The following is a 22,574-nucleotide window of genomic DNA, read 5'->3' as shown; positions in this document are numbered from 1 at the left end:
AAAGGAGAAGACATTGTAATCCATGTGGCTGACAAGAAGTTACTATCCAAATTTATAAAGAAATTCTACAAAACAATAAGAACAAGCCAACATGTATAGAAGTGATGATGGGAACAGGCTATGCACATAATAAACTAACACACACACACACACACACACACACAGCCTCATTAGTAAGCAAGATACCACAAAATGCAATAACAATAAGATAAAATTTTATACCTGATATACCAGCAAAAATTTCAAAGTCTAACAATATCACAATTTCACAGTGAGAACCCTAACATTTGTCAAAAGGTAAATTAAAACAATGAATTTAGAGACCAGTGAGACTAGTAAAACCAGATAGGCACATACTCCTTGACTCAAAAATTTAACTCCTGGGTTTATGCTCTACAACTGGTGTTTTCCAACCTTCTCACATCGTGACCCACACTAGATTTCACCCAGTACGTGAATCTCTGTCTTTCAACTGGGGAGGTTTGATACTTTATAAATATTGTGATTGCTAATATGATTGGATGTATTTCTATAACCTTATTTTATTTTACCCATGTATCTTACTTTTTATTTAAAAATGTTTAAAAGATTTTATTTACTTATTTTTAGACAGAGGGGAAGGAAGGGAGAAAGAGAGGTAGAAAAACATCAATGTGTGGTTGCCTCTTGCATGCCCCCCCACCAGGGACCTGGCCCAAAACCCAGGCATGCGCCCTGACTGGGACTCAAACTGGTGAGCCTTTGGTTCATAGGCTGGCACTCAATCCACTGAACCACACCAGCCAGGGCTATATCCTAGTTTTAAAAAAGTCTTTATTAGTTTTCTCTTCTTTGCCACCATTTAAAATTGACTTTGAATTTTTTGAATTCTTTCCTCCCATAGTTCGGGCATTCTACATCTTATTTCTGTTTTTTTTCTGTGATTATCTTTACATTTTAACACATTTAACCATATATTTTTCTATGGACCTCTGGTATTTGTCAATATCTGTATATTTTTCCTGAAAGTTTACCTGTTGATTTGATACAATTTACAATTATTACTCTGCTTTTACTTTCTCCTTCATACTAAATCATTTGGAACTTTAGTTCTAGTAATTATTTACATTGTGCTATCAAAAACTTTTCATATTTAACTATTAATTTTACAGGTTTATTGGTTTACCATTTCTTGTTACTTGTCAAACACTTTCCTAGGTTCATTTTTCTTCCTGCAAGAAACGCTTGAGTATCTGCTCAGAGAAGATCTGTGAGTGGTAATCTTTCAATTCTTTGTGTGTCAGTGATTTTTATATTGTCCTTCAACTTTAATGCTAGTCTGGCTGAGCATAAAATTGTAGCTCTCTGCAGCCAGTCTCTGTCCTACAATTGAAAACCAATCAATTCCCCTAAGCGGCTCTTGCTTTGATCTACTGCCTTTTTTCCTTAGATTTCAGTTTAATGATTTTTTTGTTGAGTCCCTACTACCTGGCAAGTACATTTCTAGGTGCTGGGGACACAAGGACGACTGTGGCACAGGCCTGTGCTCAGTGTGCTGGGTTCACGCCTCGCTGCTGCACCTGTGCTTCCTGAGCGTCGCCCAGTGACTGGCCGAGGGGCTACCCTCTTCAAGGGTAGCCGATGCCTAGCCTGGTCAGTGGGATGGTGTGGTCTGGTACTCAACAAAAAACGATAAACAGCAACAAAACTGAGCTGTGCTGATTCAGTTCCCATTCTTACACATCTGAATAGGGAAATGCCCAGAGAATGAAGCTGTAAAAATAATGCTGCCTGCTCTTTGGCCGCCTGCCCACCACACGGAGAGCTCGGGGCATCTGGTCCCTCTGATAAACGGTCTGACCCAGCTCTGACTGACAGAGCACATGCTCCTCACTATCACTTTCTGAGTGATGACATTTGGGAAAGGAAAGACTAGCTTCTTGGTGAAGCGATTCCCTGAAGAAAGAAAATAGGGCTGGGGTTTGGAGAACATTGATTAAGTTGCCTGGGGGACTTTTTCAAAATGCACATTCTGGGTCCTTACCCCCAGAGAATAAGATTAACCTGCTTGGGGGGCGGGAGTAGAAGAGGGGGCAGCAAATACACGTCTTGAGTGTTTCAGGAAATTCCCACCTATATTTCCTGTTGACCACTCTGCCACCTTGCTGTTGACCACTGCTGGTGTTGCCTAACCCCACCATTTCATAGATGGAGAACATGGCCCCTGGAGGAAAGATGACTGATTGTCTGAGGCCACGCAGCTAGTTCATAGTGGAGCTAGGATGAGACTCAAGATCACCTGATTCCTAGGCCAGGGCATCTTCTGACATTACCTGTAATTCACCTTTAATCCTTGCACTTCTGGCAATCACCTTCATCACCTTCATCACCATCATTATGGTCACCAGACACTCTGCTGGCCACTTTACATAAAATTATCTCTCAAATTTTCAGTAACCCTATAAGGCAAGTATTATCTCTATTTCTCACTTTCTGTCCAAGTTCCTAACCTTTGCATACTGTATACCTTGACCTTTGGGAGTCTATCATCAGCAAGTGCCTCTCTATCTTTCATCCTTGTTTTGTTTCTTCATATCTTGCCCTAATGGAAATTTGGCTGCCATCTGCAAATACCACCTCCGTTCTCCCTATATTAGAGGACTTGGGAGTGGGGTAGGTGTCCCACTGAACTTGCAATTCAATTATCTTCCCTTCTCCTCCGAAATCCCTCAGATCCTCTGAAAATCATGCCAGACTTTACCACTTGCCACCTGTATTTGCTACCGATTACCCACCAACCTACCTTCCCTTCATTCATTGTTGACTTTAGCACCTGGCTCTCCACCCCTATTCCTGTCACCATTCTTGGTGACTTAACCTGGTAGAAGGGTGACCCATTCGATACCTCATCCTCTGAGTTCTGTGACGGCCTTCCCTCCAACAATCTTCGGTCTCTAGCTCATCTCCGCCGTACTCTCATGCCCTGCCCTGAACCCTGCTGTCACCGCTCTCTGACACCCGTCCACTGACCCTGCCACCTCTGCACCTTTTCCCGGATGCAAAACGGAGACGCAGACTCTGTACTGTCTTCCCACTTGCTTTCTTGTATTGCATCATCCCATGGTGTAATATAATAATTACTGTCTTGTGAGTGGTCTTTTTTTCCTTGTCTTTCCCTTCCCATCAAATTCATCTGGTGAAAACACATTCAAGGTTACATCTATATCCACATGTTTTGTGATTACACCTGAGATGATCAAAGCTGTGGTAGAAAATGCAAAGGTGCTGGGGGTTAACCTTAAATAAATTGCTGTATACCACAAATAGGATCCCAGAACACTTGGCAGTTTTTTGATACTTCTCTATTGTGCTCCCTTTTGCATTCTGTGAAAAGATTGTTTCATACCTTCCCCTTCCTCCTTAAACTTTATACATGGTTGTCTCAGCCTGAGTTCCCTAAAAACTGTGCCTGAGATACAGACTTACCTGAAGGTCATTTATATGGGAAGTGATCCCAGGAATGCAGAGAGAGGGCCTGAGGAGTGAAATGGGAGAAGCGGAAAAAGCACAGATGCATGAGTGAGTTGGCTGCTCCAATGAGCAACAGGGGATCAGTCCCACGGGGTCTTCTGAAGAACTCCATGGGATGCAGCTCAGATTTCTCTGCTCAGGGAATAAAACGGTGAGCATTTATCCACAGGTTTCTCTCTTTCATTGGTCAAGGGTGGCCCCTGTACTAACTCCCTTACACCTCCAGCCTGTCCCTGGAGGGCGCCCAGTGGATTCTGCGGGCGTTTGCACAACAGGGTCAGGGAAGCCATGGGCAGACACTGCTACATTGCTGCTGAGCAGAGCTGTTCTGTAGCCTGTTCAGTTCTGGCCGCTGCAACAGCCATAGAGGAAGGAGTGGGGTGGAGAGGGCACTTGCACCTTCATGCCCATCATGGGCCCACTGAGTCTAACTGAGTCTTTATTCCAGGCTGCAGCCTCTGCCGGGACTTCACACAAGCCAGTGAATGAAACAAGCTCCAGCTCCCCTGCCCAGATGACATTAAGTCCATAATCGATATTCATCACCTATTTCTATCACCCTAGTCTCCGTTTTCCTCATTCTCAGCCAGCACGTAGCTGGGGAAAGTTGATTGCTCTAGGCAGTGACAAAGACACTTATGCCCCAAGAGGTCTGATCCTTAATGTCTTGCCCTTATTAGGTCATGGTTGCTGAGCTGCCTATTTACCATAGTTACTGGAAAAGAACGTGCTGGAAGTCACTCCTGCAGGTCCCGGGTTCAGACATAGACCTGGCAGCCCTCACTGGGCGTCCCACAGTGATGCAGCGCTCCCAGCAGTGGGGCCGAGTGTGGCACAGAGTGTGAGGGCACTGGCCTGAGCAGAAGGGGAGAGGGAAGAGGTAAAAAGACAAGAGGTTAGAAGGTGAGAAGTTTCTAAGCTTTTAATAGGAGTGAAAGGGGATGCCAAAGACCTTCTTCACTAACTTCATGAGAAGGGCCTGTCTTCTCTTGAGCATCTACTACATGCAGGTAGTTTAGGTGACCTGTTTCCATGTACGGGTGGCCTTGTTACAAAAATCTCTCCCTGTTTGCATACGGAGAACCTGAAGCTCAGATCGGGGAACTAAGGGCTGAGCAGGAGCTGACCCCAGGACTGCCTGTGGAGCCCCTCCCGGCAGCCCCACGCCTCTGCCCTGGGAAGGCGTGTTGAGGAGGCAGCACACGAGAACACTCCTTCCTTCCAAGGCCGGAGAGCCCAGCCTGGTTGGACGTGTGTAACGGCACTGTCCCCCGGGGGCTCGCTCCCTCCAGCCTTTCTCCACTATGGAGCTTCGCTTCTCTTCTCGCTGTTCTCCTGAGTGGGATGTCTTGGGCAGACCAGGAAGTGTGATTTCTTCAAATACATCTAATGAATGCAACTTTCTTCTTCTTCAAGTCACCCTCTTCCCATGAGCTTCCCTATTCCCAGCAGCCAAGTAGGTCACCTTTGGCAGGGCTGGATAAAGTCCACGGGGCAGCCAGCGAGTGCTGTGGCCTCCTCCTTCCATAAGGAAAGCTGGGTCTCTGCTGGGAGCAGCAACACCGCAGTTATGACAGCTGACAGCATGCGGCTGGGAGTGGGAGGGGTGCAGGCAGAACCCAAATTAGAGGCTTTCTCTCATCAAGGAGAGGCAGGGACAGCAGCCAAGTCCCAGACTGTGCCAGGCCCACTTGCAAGTGCCCGGCGCCTGCGGGAAGAGCAGTCCGGCGGGGGAGCCCTAAATCTGGAGGTGTTTAGAGAAGACAGCAGCGCAGCACAGGGCTGCTGTCAGACCAGACCCTGCTAATGCTCAGAACTGCTCGGAACAGGCCTTGTGGCCTTCCAGAGTGCCCGAGGAGGGCAGCTGTGGCCTGAGCGGAGCACTCTGGAGCAGCAGGCTGACCTCAGCTCCCTTGTCCCTTCCTCCACCCTTCAGGGTTCCACTGACCTTGCTTGAGTGTCCTACCTGATCCAGCTTCCTCTCCTCACGTCTCCTGCTTGTACTGGTTGCTGGCCCCCAAGTCATTGTTCTTCCAGACGGCAGCCAGCATACACTCTGAGCAGCTCCAGCCTCTGGGAGGGAGTGGGAATAACGGCTCGTGTTCCGTGTGTGTCTCTCCAGCTAAGTGGGGCCAGGAGCTTCCTCACTTCCCAGAGGGCTGCAGAGCACAGCCTGGGTGGGCAGGTGCTTAGGAGGAGACTCCCTGTCCAGAGGCTCGGCTCTACCACCTCAGCCATTTCCTGGCTGTGAGATAAGTCACTTAGCATCTCTCTGCCTCAGTTTCCTCCTCCATAAAATGATGATATGACCTTCGTCCTAGGGTTATGCAGATTGAAATAAGTAATCTGTCTGGAGTCCTTCCAGGGGTGCACATGGGGAATCTGAGGCTCCAGAATGAGTTAGCACTTACCGGATGGCACACGTTGAGCAGGAGCTGCAGTTGGAAACCCACACTTTGTGACTCTAAGGCCCGAGCTCTTTTCTGGTCTCAGTCAGAGGCACAGACAGGCAGGCAGGTAAAAAGGCAAAGAGAACCCCTGCTGTGGCTGGGCCAGGCCTGGGCCCTGGCCAGAAATGGGGATTCCAAGCGCTACTTCGTTTTTACTTCTATTCGGCCTGCTGGAACCAGCCCAGGGTGCAGAGCCAAAATTCCTGCAGCAGAGCAACAGGCCTGACTCCAAACTAGGTGGATGCAAGCATGGAGACACTGTGATCTTTTCCAGCCTTTCCCATTCCCTGTCCCCACAGGTAGGACCTCATGGCACCCTGGCCACTGACCAAGAAGCCGGGGGTGCTGTAAGAGGAGCATGGGCCACTGCAGAGCTTACACTGAAGCAGGATACAATCTAGTTTCAGAATTCCATCACAGTCCTTCCCTTGGCCTTCTCCAGGCTGTTTCTGGACAGAAACCAAGTGAAAGGATGGAGGTTGTGGAGTCTGTGCACTGTGCAAAGGCTCCAACCAACTGCATCTCCAAGTTCTCCCAGTCCTTTCCTTTCTCCTCAGTTTGCTCCCTGCAGCCCTGTGCCAAGCACTCAATGCACCGCCCTGCTTCTGCCTCCTTCCCAGCCAAATGGGTACCAGATGCACTGTGTAGACCTTGCACAAAGTGGGGAAGAAAAACTTTACTCAGACAAATCAGCAGAGAAAATACAATTAGGCAAAGCAAACAGAGCTGAAGACATAGCAGGCAAGCCAAGCATCCTGGAGCCCACCTGTAACGCATTTGCAGGAGCCCCTCAAAAGCCATCCTCTTTTAATGGGGGCCATATGGAAGCCCCTACCCCAGAAAGGGGAGCTCTGAGCACAGCAAACCAAGACAGCTACCCCGCCAGGGGCCAGGGAAGGGGGAGGATGTGAGTTTGCTTGTGTTCCACTCTAGAGTCTCCAGGAAGGATGTAGGGCCTGTGGCTACTGTAAAAACACGAGAACATGGTGCCAAGAAGTGACCAGAAAATTGGCTCCGCTCCTTCCTTATATTGCAATCTAGATCTCCAGCCAGAGCCAGGAGTTGCAATCATTGGAAGAGGGAGGGGAAAAGGCCCTTTCTTTGGGAGTCCTGCTCAAATCACGGAGGTAGAAGTAGCAGCTACCTCCCTGGGGGAGGAGGGATGGTTGGTGGAGGACAGGATCTTTGATGTCTTGCTTGGAGCATCAGACAGGCCTGGAGGGGCTTCTGCCAACAGCAAGTACCCAGAGCCCTAGGTGCTGTGGTCCAGCCACTCCCTGGCTGGAAGCAGCGGCTGAATGCAGTGCTCATTCACCCTCCACCAGCATCACAGATACCAAAGTGATGCTGGTATCACTTTGAGATGAGCAGAGTTGCCTCTTATCTCACAGAGCACAGCCTTTCTGATCAGGCAGACCCAACCTCAAATCCTGGTTCCACAGCTACAAGGAACTGTGCAACTTTCAGCAAGTCACTGAACCCCTCTGGGCTTGTTTTCTCATTTGTAAACCGGAGATGTAAGTCTAAAGTCACAAGGAAGAGTAAGTGCGATACACATGTATCTGGTGCCGAACGCGTATCTGGCACACAGTGGCACTCAGTAAATGGAAACAGTTGTGTGCTGAGCTTATTAGAGGGACCTAAACACCTATAGAAATAAGGAGGTGGGAGAGAGAACAGTGAATATGAAGAATAAATCTGTAGCTGAGAGGTGTGAGGAGATGAAAGAGCTACAGTTGAAAAAAACACTGGAAAGTGTTGATAGAACTACATCATCCACACCCTCTTATAAAAAGAGGAGCAGAGCTCTGCCAGCTTATTAGCAGGGGAAGTGTTCTATTTTAAAAACCAAACCAGCCCGAGCAGACATCCACTGTACTGCATCAGACGTGGTGGAAATTATCTCCCAGCTCTGTTTCTTTTCCATCTCCAAAGCCTCGCATGATGCCGGGCCTGGCTCCCCACCCCTTTCCCAAGCCTTTCAGGGGCAAGGGCTGCCTTTCCTCTTTCCCATCTACCCTCCCTTTGTTACAGAAATGATACCAGATGAAAGTGGTGGATTCCACCTGGACAGTAAGCTTCCCAGGATCCTGCGGGGGCTCAGTTTCGTGGCTCAGTCCCAGGAGCTGGTCTGGCTGACCTCCATGGTCACAACCTCTGTCCCTGGGTCTGACACCCCGAGAGTGCAGCCAGAGTCCACCGGGAACCCTCCCTCAGAGCCGAGCGGAGCTAGGGGCCTCAAGCACTCAGGGAGAGCTCAACGGGGAGCCATGTAGCTGAAAGCTGAGCAAACCAGGCCAAGTGCTGTCACTCCACAGCGCTGGTATTTTGTATCACTCACCCTAAGTGACTGCAGAAAGCGCAGCCCTGCTGCATTGCCTGAATAAAGCACAGTCACATTGTATTTGGGGCTGGCACAGCCTTCTCAGTCCTTAAGTTACTCCAGTGCTCAAGGAAGAATTGTGCCAAATCTCTTATAACAGCTGCCACCTGTTTTAGAACAATAGCTGAGGAAGACAAGATCCATGATTTCATGTAACAGTGTAATAATGAACTTCATTCTGGCAGATCGAGGTTTTCACCAGTCTCCTATGTGTCTACAGGGTCCTGGGGTGTTCCCCGGGCACGGGAATGAACGCACTGGCTGCATGAACTGCCCTACAGAGACCAGATGAGTCAGTACCAACTGGAGCCAGAGACCAGCCCCTGAATGACAGAAAGGCAGCAGGGAGTCCAGCTTTTGTCCTCTGTGTCCTAGGACAAATTGCTGGTTTGTTTTGAATGGCATATGAGCAGGGGCCCTTCTCCACCAAGAAGGGGACTTGGGATTGTGGAGAGAGCACAAGCTTTAGAATCAGAATGAGTTTGAATTTGAGGCTAGCATTTGAGGCAAATGTGAATTTGAGTTTGAAGTCTGTGTGGTCTCAGGAATGAGGTTTAATCACTTTGGCCTCAGTGGCCCATAGCGCTCAAGTAAGTAGCAGGGTTTCTGGGAGGATTGTGTCCTGCAAAGTACGTACAGGACCTGGCTAATGAATTCCCTTTCCCTTTAGTTTGAGTTCGCAGACGAAGCTTGCAGGGTCTGGCCAGACTGACTGGGCTGTTTCTTCATCTCCCAAGCCCCCATGCGTCCACACAGTCCCTAACCGCCGCCCCACCCTCACCACACAGCCCTGCTCAGCCGCAATCTCCTGTTTCTGGCTCCTCCATATCCGCAGCAACAGGCCACCCAAACTGCAGCCCAGGGGCCAGCCAGACAGCACTTCTCTTCTTTGTCTCATCCTGAATTACCCCAAAGCAGCTACTCAGAAATCAGGAACAAAATAATTCTTCTGGGCAGCAGCAAAAAGGTCAGAATGATAGATAATCTTTTGCGAGAACTGGGACAGGATGGTAGGAAGGAGGAGCATGTCCACTCTTCAGGAAGCCTAGAGGGTCAAACGGCTGAGACCCAGAGTGGATTTCATACCTACTAGACAGTGGCTTGGGTTCAATAGGAAAGAAAAACTGACCAGATAAATCTTCAAGAAGGTGTAAGTTGGCTTTTCTGATGAACAATAATAATAACCCGAAGCTCTTGCTTGTTTTCTACTTTTGCATGTCCATCCCCAGAGCCACACCCTACCACGTAGAAGAGTCCTGCATGGGGCAGACTCTGGGCCAGATGGAGGCTCAGGTCCTAAAGTACTTCAGCCTCTGATACCCACACCCCTCACCCTAAGCTGTCTGGATAAAGCACAGCCACATTTGTATTTGGACTGGCACATCTAAGTCCTTAGGTCACTCCAGGACTGAAGGGGGAATTTTGCCAAACCCCTTGTCAAGCCTGTGACCTGTTTTAGAACAACAGCTGAGCAGGCCAAGCGCCACTGCAGCAGAGAGCTGTCTCATCCGGGATTATTTCTCCAGGATCTGCCCCAATGCCTGGCACCTACGAGGTGCTCAGTATATGCTTGTGAGACTGAACAACTCTGGTTTGCTGTGGGTCCGACAGTGAGTCCGTTCCAAGGAAGACACATCACAGGTGCACATTTTTGAATCCGTTCCATGGGGCTTCAAACTCAGAGTGGCAGAGTTGTGTATAGGAAAGGATGGAGCACTGATAAAATATGAGGAACAAGGAGTGGAGACCTCAACTATGAATGTTCACTTCTTTAGGTGAGGAGAAGTCCTTGAAAGCCCTACATGAAAGGAGAAACACCTGGACACTTTATAAGACAAAAATATGCTCCAGACAATGGGTATTAGATACTTTGCAGGAGTGAGTGAGAGAGAGAGAGAGAGAGAGACCTCAAATGGCCAAGTTTGGGAAGTTCCAGTAGAATTACTTACCAACCTAGCCTTTCCCTGACTTTCTAATCCAGCAACAAACAACAAAGAACAGCTGCTTGCCACTGCCACCCTGCCCACGATGCAACCACTTGGCACCCAACATGGCGAGTATACTGGGCCCTCCCATCCCACTGGCGTGTGCGGCTCCTGTGATAGCGGGAAAGCTGGACTCCGGGCCATGAAGTATGGCCCCCTTTCCCGATGCCAGGCCCACAGCCAGTTTCCCAAGTGGCCCTCTCCTTTGGTTTGTGGACTGTGATCCTCTGCTGAGTGCAAGTTAGCCAGGTTGTCTGCCTCTCAGTGAGAAGTACCTGCACTATGACATGTTTCAGGAAATTCTCTCTGACTAAAATGGATTGGAAGGTGGAATCTTTGTTCTCGCAAGGTAGGAAATGATGCCACCTGAACTTGGAAGGGGGAGGCAGAGGCCAGGTGATAGGGAAGAAACACTGGAGCTACAAAGCCGAGACATGAACACCAGTTTCAGCAATAAACTCTACAAGAAAAGTCCTCATCAAACCCCCAATTTGCCTGCAGAGTTTGGAGCTGCCGCCAAGGGAACATGGGGCTAAAATGAGAGTTCTCACCCTCACTGCCAAGTGGTACAGCATTTTCCAACCGCACCTAATGTTTCCTAACCACTGCAAGAGCATACATTTGTGCTGCTTTTAATCTCTAAGAAGTGAGTGAACATGGATACCTAGTGAGATGTTACTGATAATAATTCATCAGTGCAAATAAATGCTTTCTAACATAAACTGTTCTTAACTCATGTTTTCCCACATATGATCTCAGAAAACCCTTATATTTATTTTAACATCTAGGTCTCTTGTTTCTCCGTAATTCCTCACAGATAACTTGTGGCTTCAGTATGAGAGTTCTGTGTGGTTGTTGTTCAGTTGCTTTGGTCCCCTCCTGACCGTGAGTGTCAGCTGCTTCCATTCCCTGGCTTCTGGTCTGTTTGTGCAGCTCAGTTGTAATAGCAGCCTAACCACATCCCTTCGACCCGGCGCTCTTGCCTGCATTTCAGTTTATAAAAGTGCCAATCCACTGGCATCCTTTTAAGTGCTGACTTTTGTCAATATTTTCCTGCTTTGATGCCCTGAGCATTGAAGAACAGGCATCCCATTTTTTATTATTTCTTTTAAACTGTGCTTTTTGAACTGTTACTGTCTAATGAGCTATCTGGGTTCCTATTTGCCTCAGTTCCTCTCTTCTGCCTTGGCTTTGATTCTGCTTTCTTCCTCTTCATCAGCCTGTCCTCTGGAAAGTTCAGCTTTTTGGGTAAATTTCCCTTTCGGCACAGAAAGCAGTCTTCAGGATGCAGGATTATTCAGAGCCTCTCCTAAATCATGTTTCCTGATTAGAATGCAGTTACCTGAGTGACTAAGGCACTAATTTCAGAGCTGCTATTCTTTACCTTCTTTATGCTCCAGAATCTGTTCCGCTTCCTCTCTTAGAAGCTGAGTGATTGGCAGTATCCCAGAAGTCTTTTTCAAGCCCATACAATCTTCTACTTATGGTGTGTGGGCTTTTAAACCTGTTACACCATTAGAGGTGACTCACATGGTCCATCTAAGAGCTGTTATGGTCAGAGAACTTCAGCCTAGCAATCAAACCAGAATTTTCAAAGTGACCCCCCCTCCCTCTGTTCTTTCCTTCCTCACACATTTTTTTTCTTTATCATTTCTTGAGCACCACAAAGACAATACACACTCACAGAAACAATTCTTAAAATTTCACTTTTCTCTTCCTTCTGCTTCTCTCATATATTCCATATCCCTCCTCCTTGTATTCGTCTTCCAAAACTCCCCCCTACAACTTGCCTGCCACCTCTAAAGCTCAAAAGATACCTCTAAAAATGCCAGACTTCCTTGGAGGGTAAGGGAAGAGAAAAAACTGAGCAGAGAAAACTAGAAAACCACATTCGTCTTCTAAAGGAAATGGAAATGCTGGCAAAAAGAAAAACTACAGGCAAACTTTTTTTGTCCAATCACAAACACAAGTGCACTGTGTTTTAATATGCATTCAAGTACTTTCTAGTACCTTTCCTTCCAGCAGGCTAAGGGAAAGGACTGACAGCGTGCTGCTGGGGCTGCGTGGTCAGGTCCGTGAAGTGGTCCATGAAGTGATGGAGGGCGAGGTGCTGCTGGCGGGGCGGCGGGGGTGGCGAGGGCAGGACAGTTAGGGCAGCCCTCACACTGGGTGTCACTGAGGCTACAGCCAGCCAGAGTCCTTAACACCAAACAGATTCAAGGTTAGAAAAAGGGGTCTCAAGAGTTCCTGAGCTCATCATGTTTTAAACTCTGTTCTTTGGAACATTAAGCCATGTTTAGATATTTAGAGAGGGGGAGGGAGGAAGAGAAAGAAACTATATGTTACACAGCTAAACCAATTTTTTTTTACTGCAAGATCACTCAGAAACTTTCATACGGTAATACTAAGTACGTATCCCTAAGGGGACAAGACTATAAAGTGTAGCTTAATGTTTCTTTAATTTATTTAATCACAGAACTCTTTTCTGTCTGGAACCCCTACAGTTTACAGCATAACTTGGTAAGAGTGGATGTAGTTGTATTTTTGTCTTTATTTTTATAAAGGTTTTGCAGCTCCACATGTTTTAATGTGGACATTAAATACAGTGTGCACAAATACAGTGACTGAGAGGATACTGTGATAGGATGCAAAGTACTTCTTTAGGTTTAAGACAATGTAAACAGTAGAGTTCAACTTTTCTAAATACCCTTTAAGCTTACTTAAAACAATATATGCTTATTATAGAAAAACTGTAAAATATAGGTAATTATAAGAAATACTGAAAATCATGTCGAGAAAGTGAGATTCCACATTATCATCCAAGATAATCCTCAATATGTTGTGTACTTTCCTGTATCTCCATGTGTGTATAAGCATGTTAATGTGTACACATAGCTTTTCCGCAAAATTAGTGTCATTCCATGTGTGAAACTTTGCATGTTACTTTTCTATTTTTAATATTTTGAGCATGTTATTAAAATGTTTCAAAATTTTATTTTTAATGGCTGTACTTTTGGATGTATGACTGAACCGAATTTAACTATTTCCATTTCACTGAACACTTAGGTTATTCTAAACTTTCACTGTTATAAATAACAGCATGGTGAACATCTTATGTGCACATTTTCCTTTTCATCTCTGGTTTTTTTTAGGGTAGATAACAAAAACTGTCATTGCAATATTATAGAGTAGAACTATGTACCTAAAGATTCCTGTTACATATTACCAAATTGCTTTCAAGAAAGATTATTCCAGCTGTATCATCAGCATTGTATAAAACAGCCCATCTCACCACAGACTAGTAAGAATTGTTACTCACCACAGATGCTAAGACTTTAAATTTATTTATTTATTAGGTAATACTGTATATAGTGCAAAATTCAAAAAAATTAAATTCAGTGAAATTCTCCTTTGACCCTTATCTTCCAGGGGCCCCACCACCCTTGAGGCAACTGACACTTTCAAAGACATTTTGTGCACAGAGTGGCAAACACATGTAAATATATTCTCTTCCTCAAAATCTTGCCTATTTAAGTGGAAAATATTTCATGGATCTCATTCTATTTTAGGACATAAAGCATGTTCTCATCTATTTTAACAGCTTCATGGCATTCCATCATAAAAATGTAGTTTTTTATTTTTTAAATTAATTAATTTATTTTTTAAAAGATTTTATTCATCCAGTTTTGGAGAGGAAAGGGAGGGAGAAAGAGAGAGAGAGTAACATCAATGTGCAGTTGCTGGGGGCTGTGGCAGGCAACCCAGGCATGTGCCCTGACTGGGAATCGAACCTGCATCACTTTGGTTCGCAGCCCGCGCTCAATCTACTGAGCTACTCCAGCCAGGTAAAAATGTACAGTTTTTTAAACCAATTCTCTGTTAACAAACATTTGCAATATTACCAGAAAAAATACATACTATTTCACAGATATTCAAAAATATCTAGGCCATGTTCCTAGAAGTCGACTTGGTGCTTTACACAGTGTATGGGATCAACAGCTTTGCTAAGTCTTAACAAAATGCCACGTGGAGAGTGTGCTGCTTTGCATGCAAAGCCTGTCGGCCCACACTCTCACTTGGTGGTGTATCGGTAAATGATTTGTAGCTTTTGCCATTTCCATAATAACCCAAACACCCTCAGCATGACTGAGTTGAAACTACCACTGTGCGTGGAGTTGGAAAAAGCGGCCCACGGCCGGCTCTCGCACTGTCCACACAGCGCGTTAGCAAACGTGTTCGTCACCACCCGACCGGAACACGCTGCCGTGCGTGAGAGCGGGTATACTTTCATATATTTTAGAATATTTCTTTCCCCAGGAGCTGTTTATGCCCCTCTTCATTTTCTTTTGTGGTAGGGGTCCTTCTCTTATTTGTGAAAGCACTTTATATAATGATCATCAGTTTCTTCTATGATTGCAATAGCAAAGATTTTTCCTTTATTTATATTTTGACTTTACTTATAAAGGTTTTGCCATGACAGATTTTTTTTTTACTTTTACATAACTGCATTCATCATTCTTTTTTAAAACTACTTGAGTGGCAAGTTATAGTTAGGTCTTCTCTTTTCTAAGATCAAAACATATAAAGGTGATCCTCATGTGATTTCCTCTTGTACTTTTATAATATTTTTTACACGTAAAGTTGTTGAAACATCTTCTCCTGGTCTGTGTTTCATTCAGGGGCACATTCTCTAGGTGTCCATTAGGTTAACTTTGGTGACAGCCTCCTCAAGTCTCCTCCTGGTTCTATCAGTTGAAATCTTCAACAATTGTGAGTTTGTCTTTTTGTTTGTTTGTTTGTTTGAATCAGTTTTTGGTTGATGTGTTTTGAAGGGCTGGGATTAGGTGCATACAAACAGAACACTTATTTCTTGTTGATATTTTGACCACTTTATCATAATGTGGTGGCTTTCTTCATCCCTGGAAATACTACCTGCTCTGAAGTTTACATGACCTTGTACCAATGCAGTCCTTCTAGCTTTCTGTTCACCAGTATTTACATGACACATCTTCTCTTTTATTTGAATCTCTTCACATTGAAAGTATGCTTTTGTAAACTGTTACAAAGTTGGTTCTTATTTTTTATAATTTTTTTTCAAATTACAGTGCTTAGACCACTTATATAATCTAATTATCGGTATAGCTGGGTTTATATTTAACATGTTCCTGTTTATTTTCTACTTGTCACATTTGTACTTTCTTTGTCCTCCTTCCCTACCCTTTTGAGGGGACTAATGGAATAATTTTTAGTACTCCATTTTATTTCTATTAGCTTATTAACTATATCCCTTTATTTTTAGAGGTTTCTCTAATGTTTACTATATTTATCAGTCTATCTTCACATGATATTGCACAAATTTGCGTAAGTTAAAGACTTTTAAAACAGTGTGCTTCCATTTCCCTCTTCCCATCCTTTGCTCTCATATATCTTACTTCTACATATATCTACATTTATTATAAGCTCCCCAGACCATTGTTACCATTTTTGTTTTAAACAATTACATTCATAAGGGCAGTAATAATTGGAAGAAGCATTTCTTTTCTATTTACCCACATACTTACCATTTCCTGTACTCTTCCTTTGTGTGTATGTGTTTCCAAATTTCCATCAGAAACACCATTTCACTTCAGTCTGAAAAGCTTCCTTCAACAATGCTTTCTAGTGCAGATCCAGCAGCGATGAATTTCCTGAGCTTTCATTTGTTTGAAAGTCTTTATTTTACCTTCATCTCTTAGTGGTTTCATTCGGTGGGGATTCTAGATTGCCAGCCCTCTCCCTCTCCCCTGCACTTTAGAGGTGTTATCTGAATGTATTCCTGAGGAGATGGCCGTGATATTTCTTTATTTCTCTACCTGTAATGTGTATTTTTACTCCAGATCCTTAGTGGCCTTCCTTTCTAATGTTTCTGATCTGTGCCATTTTTCTTCCCTTTGAATAACTTATTTGAACATTTCTTGCAAGGCAGGGCCACTGACAAAAAACTTCCTCAATTTTTGTTTCAGAAAAGTCTATTTTTTTTCTCTTCAAGATATTTTCACAGAACACAGAGTCATAGGCTGGTGTTTCTCTCTTTCTCTCTCCTTTAAATATTTCACTCCACTCTCTTCTTGCTTACATTGTTTCTAAGGGTAATGTTGGATATAATTCTATCTTTTTTTCTTCTATAGGTAAGGTAATATCCCCTTTCTGCTTTCAATATTTTTTTCTTTAACTTTTAAATTCTGCAGTTTGAATATTTTATGCTTAGGTGCAGCTTTTTTTTTAACTTATCTTGTTCGATATTTTCTAAGCTTTGGATCTGTGGCTTGCTGTCTGACATTAATTTGGGGAAATTATTGTTGATTCAAATATTGCTTTTGCTCCTTTCTCTCTCTTCTGTTGTATCTGTCCCACAGCTCTTGGATACTCTGTTCCATGTTTTCAGTTTTTTATCTCTGCTTTCCAATTTCAAAAATTTCTATTCTCACATCTTCAAGCTCAGAGATTCCTTCTTTAGCTATGTCCAATCAACTAATGAGACCATGAAAGGAATTTTTCATTAGTGTTTTTGAATTCTACAATTTCTCTTTAATTTTCTTAGAATTTCTATCTCTCTGCTTATATTCCCCATCTGTTCTTGCATGCTAATTTTTCCACCAGACCCCTTTGCATACGAATCATACCGTTTTAAATATTTAATTTCTGATATTTCCAACATCCCTGCCATATGTGAGTCTAATTCTAATGTTTGCTTTGTCTCTTTAAACTGTGCTGTTTGCCTTTTAATTTTTTGTTGAAAGCCAGAAAGTTAACTGGATAAAAGAACTCTGGGAAACAGGCTGTTCGTAGTGTGGTGGTGAGGCGTGAGGAAAGGGGAGGCGTTCGGTAGTTCTGCGACCAGGGCTCATCTTTCAGTGAGCCTGTGCCCCGGGGCTGGGAGCTTCACAAGGGCCTCTCCGTTGTTTCCCCCTCTTAGGGGGACAGGATGGCTAGGGAGAGCTGGAGTTGGGTGTTCCCCTTCCCCCGGGCTCTAGTAAAACCCCACTGGGTCAGGCTCTGGTAAAATAGGTTGCCTTAAGGCCAGGCCTGAAGAAATGAAATGCTCCGGCACATTTCAAAACAGTCCTTTCCCTCTCCCGCTACCAGAAGCATGAGGGGGGTTTTCCTCCAATATTCACCGTGAAAAGCTGGGGGGGGGGGGCTCCTAGAGGTGAAAACTCAACGAAAGTGTGGAGGCTCCTCTGTACTTGTCCGCTCTGGAGTTTTTAGCTCTCAGACTTGTCAACACTGAGCCTCCAGGAATTTGTCAATTACAGTCCAGGTTTTCTACCTGCTGTTGGTGCTCACAGAAGCTTCTGCTCCAGCAGGTTGTGATTCTCTGTACCCGCATCTCTTCAATTTGGGGAAATGTGGTTTGCCCTGTGACCTCACTTCTCTGACAGATCTAAGAAGAGTTGTATTTTCAGTTTGTTCAACTTTTTAATTATTGTTGGGACTGAGTGATGAGTTCCAAGCTGCTTATATACCAAACTAGGAGCCTGGATGTTTGCACGACTTCCTCTTTCTCAGTGGTTGCAGCAATTGGATTATGATGTGCCTTGGTGTGGTTTTTGCTGTTTCTTCTCTTTGAGGTTTATTGAGCTTTTTGGAACTGTGGGGTTAATGTTTTTGTCAAATTTGAAAAAAATGGCCATTTTTTCACTTTTTTCTGCTCCCCGAAACTCCTTTCCTTCTGGATTCCAATTACACATGTGTTTGACTGCTTAATATCGCCCCATGCTTGCAGACGCTCTGCTGTTTTCAAGGCTGTTTTCTCTGTTTCATTTTGGGTAAATTTTTCTACATTCGGATTTGTATTTCTGTAAGTTCTAGTCACTGGTTTTTCCTTTTGCAGTGTTTAATCTGCTCTTACACCTACTCAGTATATTTCATTTCAGATATTGTATTTGTCATTGTCTGAAATACTATTTAACTGTTACTTCTTCCATTTCCATCTTTTATGTCTGTGCTCTTCTTTAATTAGTTGAATAGAGCATATTTATAATAGGTGTTTTAAAACTCTGTTAATTTCATCATCTATATCATTCCCAGGTTTATTTTTATTGATGCTTTTTCTCCCAGTTATGAATTGCTTTTCCTAATTCTTTCTTTGTACATATAGTAAGCTTTAGAGGTTACCCAGACATTGTGAATTTAACATTGGTGAGTGCTCGTTTTGTTGTATTCCTTTAAATTGTTTTAAATACTTTCTGGCAGGTAGTCAAGTTGCTTTCAACATTAATTTCGCCCTTCAAAATATCTTGACAAAGTTGTTTTTAAGAAGGCCTAGAGGAGCTCTTGTTTACAGCTCTTCTGCCCCACGTCTAAGACTTGCCCCTTTTGAGTCTCTGCTGAATGTCCTTCAGTTTAACGATGTCTCTTCACTCTGGATGGACACCAGTCAAACACTTTGCAGTCCTGTATGAGCTCTGGGAATCATTTCTTTGACAGTTTAGCTGTAATTATTTTAAAATTGTTTTTGCTCAACTTTGTGGGATGTTTTCCATTTCTCTCCTCCTTATATTCATGTTTCCCTTTAGTTCTTCAAGCAAACAGCATGCACAGTTTGGTAACCAATCAGAGACTCAAGGGACACCTACCACACTCTAGAGCAGTCAGTCCCTCATGGGCAGAAGGAGAAGCAGACGCAGCTCTATCTATGTTTAATGGAGGTGGAGGGAGACACAGAAATGTTGTACCTTGTTCTTGCTCCCTGCTTCACATGTCCCAGAACCAAAATATTTGTCTTAAAGGTTTAGACCTTATTTCTAAAAAGAAGCCATTTGGGACCATATCTAAATTGCTTTATATCCAACATCAGTTTCTGACCTTTGCTTTATATAAATCAGGGAACATATGGTGATTATTCCCTGATAAGGGGGTTAGTACTACTTGAGCATAATAAGTAGCCCAGTTTCTTAAAGTTATGTAAAATCTGTCATGTCCTCCATGCCTTTGTGAATAGGGCTTAAACTTAAACCTCTATAATGGAGTTGGGTTAGTTCCTACGACCTAATGACATTGAAAAAATTTAGGGATGACAAAACAATACCTCCCCTTCCCTCCTCTTTTCTCCTATCAATCTGAACAGAAATGCTCACAGGGAACATATTATTACAAAGACCCCTGACCATATCTCCAAATGTCACCTGGGTTATCCAACCCTTCTTATATCAGCAAGCCAACACTCTTCTCCGACCTATAACTGCTCTGGCTGGGGCATATCATGATTTTGGAAAGAGAATCCACTGCCAAAGAGACCTGAACAGCACTTCGTACAGCTTTTTCTCCAATAAATGGCAAGAGCTGAATCCTGATAGCATACCTGGTCCTGATTTCCTTTCTGCTGAAGACAGAAAAATTGGGAAAACAGCATTTTCTGAGATGAAATAGTGGAAAGGAAATAGATTATACATAATCACTTTAAGTGTTGGTATCAGCAGAGCTCGAAAAATCCCCTGCCTAAATCCCATAGTGAAAATCCGCTAATTTTGAGGGGATTAATTCAACTGAATAATTTTGGATGGGCAGATATTGGAAGTAACTATCCTAACAGTGAAACTACTCCAGGGAAGGAAACTTAATTTTTAAGTCTCTGGCAATAATTGCAAATAGAATTTGGTATTTTTTAAGCTGCACAATTGGAACTGTTTCTTGTGATACTATTTACATTTCTATAATCTCTGCACACCAGTAGTGTTGACATTTTATTTGGACACAAATTCATAACTGAACTATTACTGTCTGAAAGCCATTAGATAGTAATCTCCCTATGTACATTATCAAAAAAGGACCCAGGCATGATTGTATCTGGCTGGTATAAAAATCCCTATAAAAGTTTCCTTTCCCATTTTCAACACAGTGCCAAGGCTCTGAGAACGACATCCAAGTGTTCAGCAGAGGACAGTGTCCTTTAGGGTCAGTCTCAAGCATGAGAAGCATGCCACTTTCTCATTTCTCTTGCTTACAACTTTCTGCCTGGTTGGCATGAACTGGAGAGACAGAGAAACAAGGCACACCTCTCTGAACACGCTACTGAAACTCTTCCCTTAGGAACTGCTAGGTACGTCCTCAAAAATGTAGAAAGAGCTCTGTTGAGGAGTTGGGAGCTCCTTTGGAGCACAGATGTGTGTTTCATTTTATTCCTATGTTCTCAGTGCCTAGTGTCCTGCCGATAGAGCAGAGGCTCAGCACATGGGTACGTGACCAATGGCGATGCTGGGGAGCCCCCTTTCTCTGAGCAGGAATGTGCCTTTCGCCCTTTCCTCACTGAAATGGTGGTGAAGTGGAGGAAATGGACCCGGATGGAACTCTCACCTCCTCTTCTCAAAAATGTGTGTTCCCTGAAGGACTCACACTTTACATTTATGGCCAAAATGTGAATTCTTCTTGTTTTTAACTATTCTCATGTCTTATTTGAGAATTAGGATACTTACAGCAAAGGGAACAGCATGTAACAAAGTAAGGAGGGATAAGGTTGTATAGTATGTTGAGAAACTGTTCTCTCCAATATTTTTAATTTCCTGTTTTAGCTGTCCAGAGTTGAGTTCAGAGGTTAGAGTGAATGATATTCCTTTGCTCATGGCTATTATCATAATTAGTCTGTTCAGGTTTCTTTCTTGTTTATTTGTACATCTATTACTTTTCCCCCAGACAGGCTTTCGGTTTGTAATATACCAAGGCTCCCACTGATAACAGATAGTATCTGTAATAAAAAGCCACATAATTTTTTTAGAAATCTTTTGTATAAAGACATCTGAGGGGATTACAGGGGTCAAGATTCTGGAGAGAGTTAAGAGAAGTAAACTGACCTTCTGTAACTGCATCTCCTCTGGACAAAACTGCATTTGTTATTTTGACCAAAAAGCAAAAACCTGAGAATCAGGCTCTATCTGAGCACAGTAAGAGACCAGAAGTTTCCAGCAGTCTCACAGGGCTGGAAACCTGAGTGGCTGCAACACACCTCATTTTTCCCTAAAGACACCTGACAGATTCTGGAGCTACACTGACTGTAAAAAGATAAGCAGAAAACTGCTGGGAAGTAGAAAGGACTTCGGGGTAGTCACAATAATGATGAAACAGAGAATAGAGTTCAGGGCTTACCAAGACGGGGGGCCCAATGACCATACCAGGAAGATTTGGAAGACTACATCCAGAGTAGACCAGACTTCCAAAAATGGCACATAAGCATTTTCTTAGCTCAGATACAGTGTAAGCCTCATGAAGGAAAGGGCGAATCAACTTGGGTAAAAGATAAACATCATTTGAAAGCTTTAAAATGTTCAAATTCATGAAGTTCAGTATATAATGAAGTTAAACTAGAGTTAAGAAGCAGGAAAGTTTAAATTATCAAGATTATCTCTTGATAATCAAGAGGTAAAACAGCTAATAGAAGCAGACTTAGAAACAAACAAGACACTTAAGTTTATAGAGGAGAATTTCAAAATAAGATGACTATAAACATAAAATAGAAAAAATGATGGAAATACTGAATGGAAAAATGAGGCATATGAGAAATAAATTGAATTCATACTTTAAAAGAGTCCTATTGACATTTTAGAATTTCAAAGTAAGTATTACAGAGGCTCTGCTTTCAGTTTAGAAGGGGTGAACTGCTAATGAGTCTACTTTCCTTCAAATAACAGCTATACACCCTGAAAAAAAAAAAAAAACAAAGGGAAGAAAAACTATCTGAAGGCTCTGGAGATTGAAAAACACAGGCTGATCACAGAAGGGAGTTGAACTTAGAAAATTGATCAGCACAGTAAAAATGCCTTGTTTTTTATCACTTTACCCTGAGCTGAACAAATGTGGAGGCAACAAAGCCAGGCTCCAAGACTCCAATAAGAAAACCCATCAACTTATCGCCCCAAGTTAGTGGGGAAAGGAGTATGGGACAACCACAACCACTGAAGAACGACGAGGGAACCTGGGAAAGGTGTATACTTCTGCATGCAGACTTAGCCCAAGTCTATGACTGAGCACTGCATCATGCATGCTGGGTGGAATTAGAAGAAACTTGGAGCTAAAAAAAACTAAACTGAAAACCAAGCCATCACCCCATACAGGCATGCCAATATGCAATTTGAGTCTAATGATTGATAAATATGATCTTCCATACTCCAGTTTTTGAGGTCAGAATGGGCTCAAAATCATGCCTCAAGTGGAATATCAGGATTATCATAGGACCTGATGTTAACAGGAGTGTGTTGGGACTCTTGTGACTTC

The sequence above is a fragment of the Phyllostomus discolor genome, chromosome 3 (assembly GCF_004126475.2).
Source record: "Phyllostomus discolor isolate MPI-MPIP mPhyDis1 chromosome 3, mPhyDis1.pri.v3, whole genome shotgun sequence".
NCBI lineage: Eukaryota > Metazoa > Chordata > Mammalia > Chiroptera > Phyllostomidae > Phyllostomus > Phyllostomus discolor.
Note: the sequence above shows the minus strand (reverse complement) of the source record.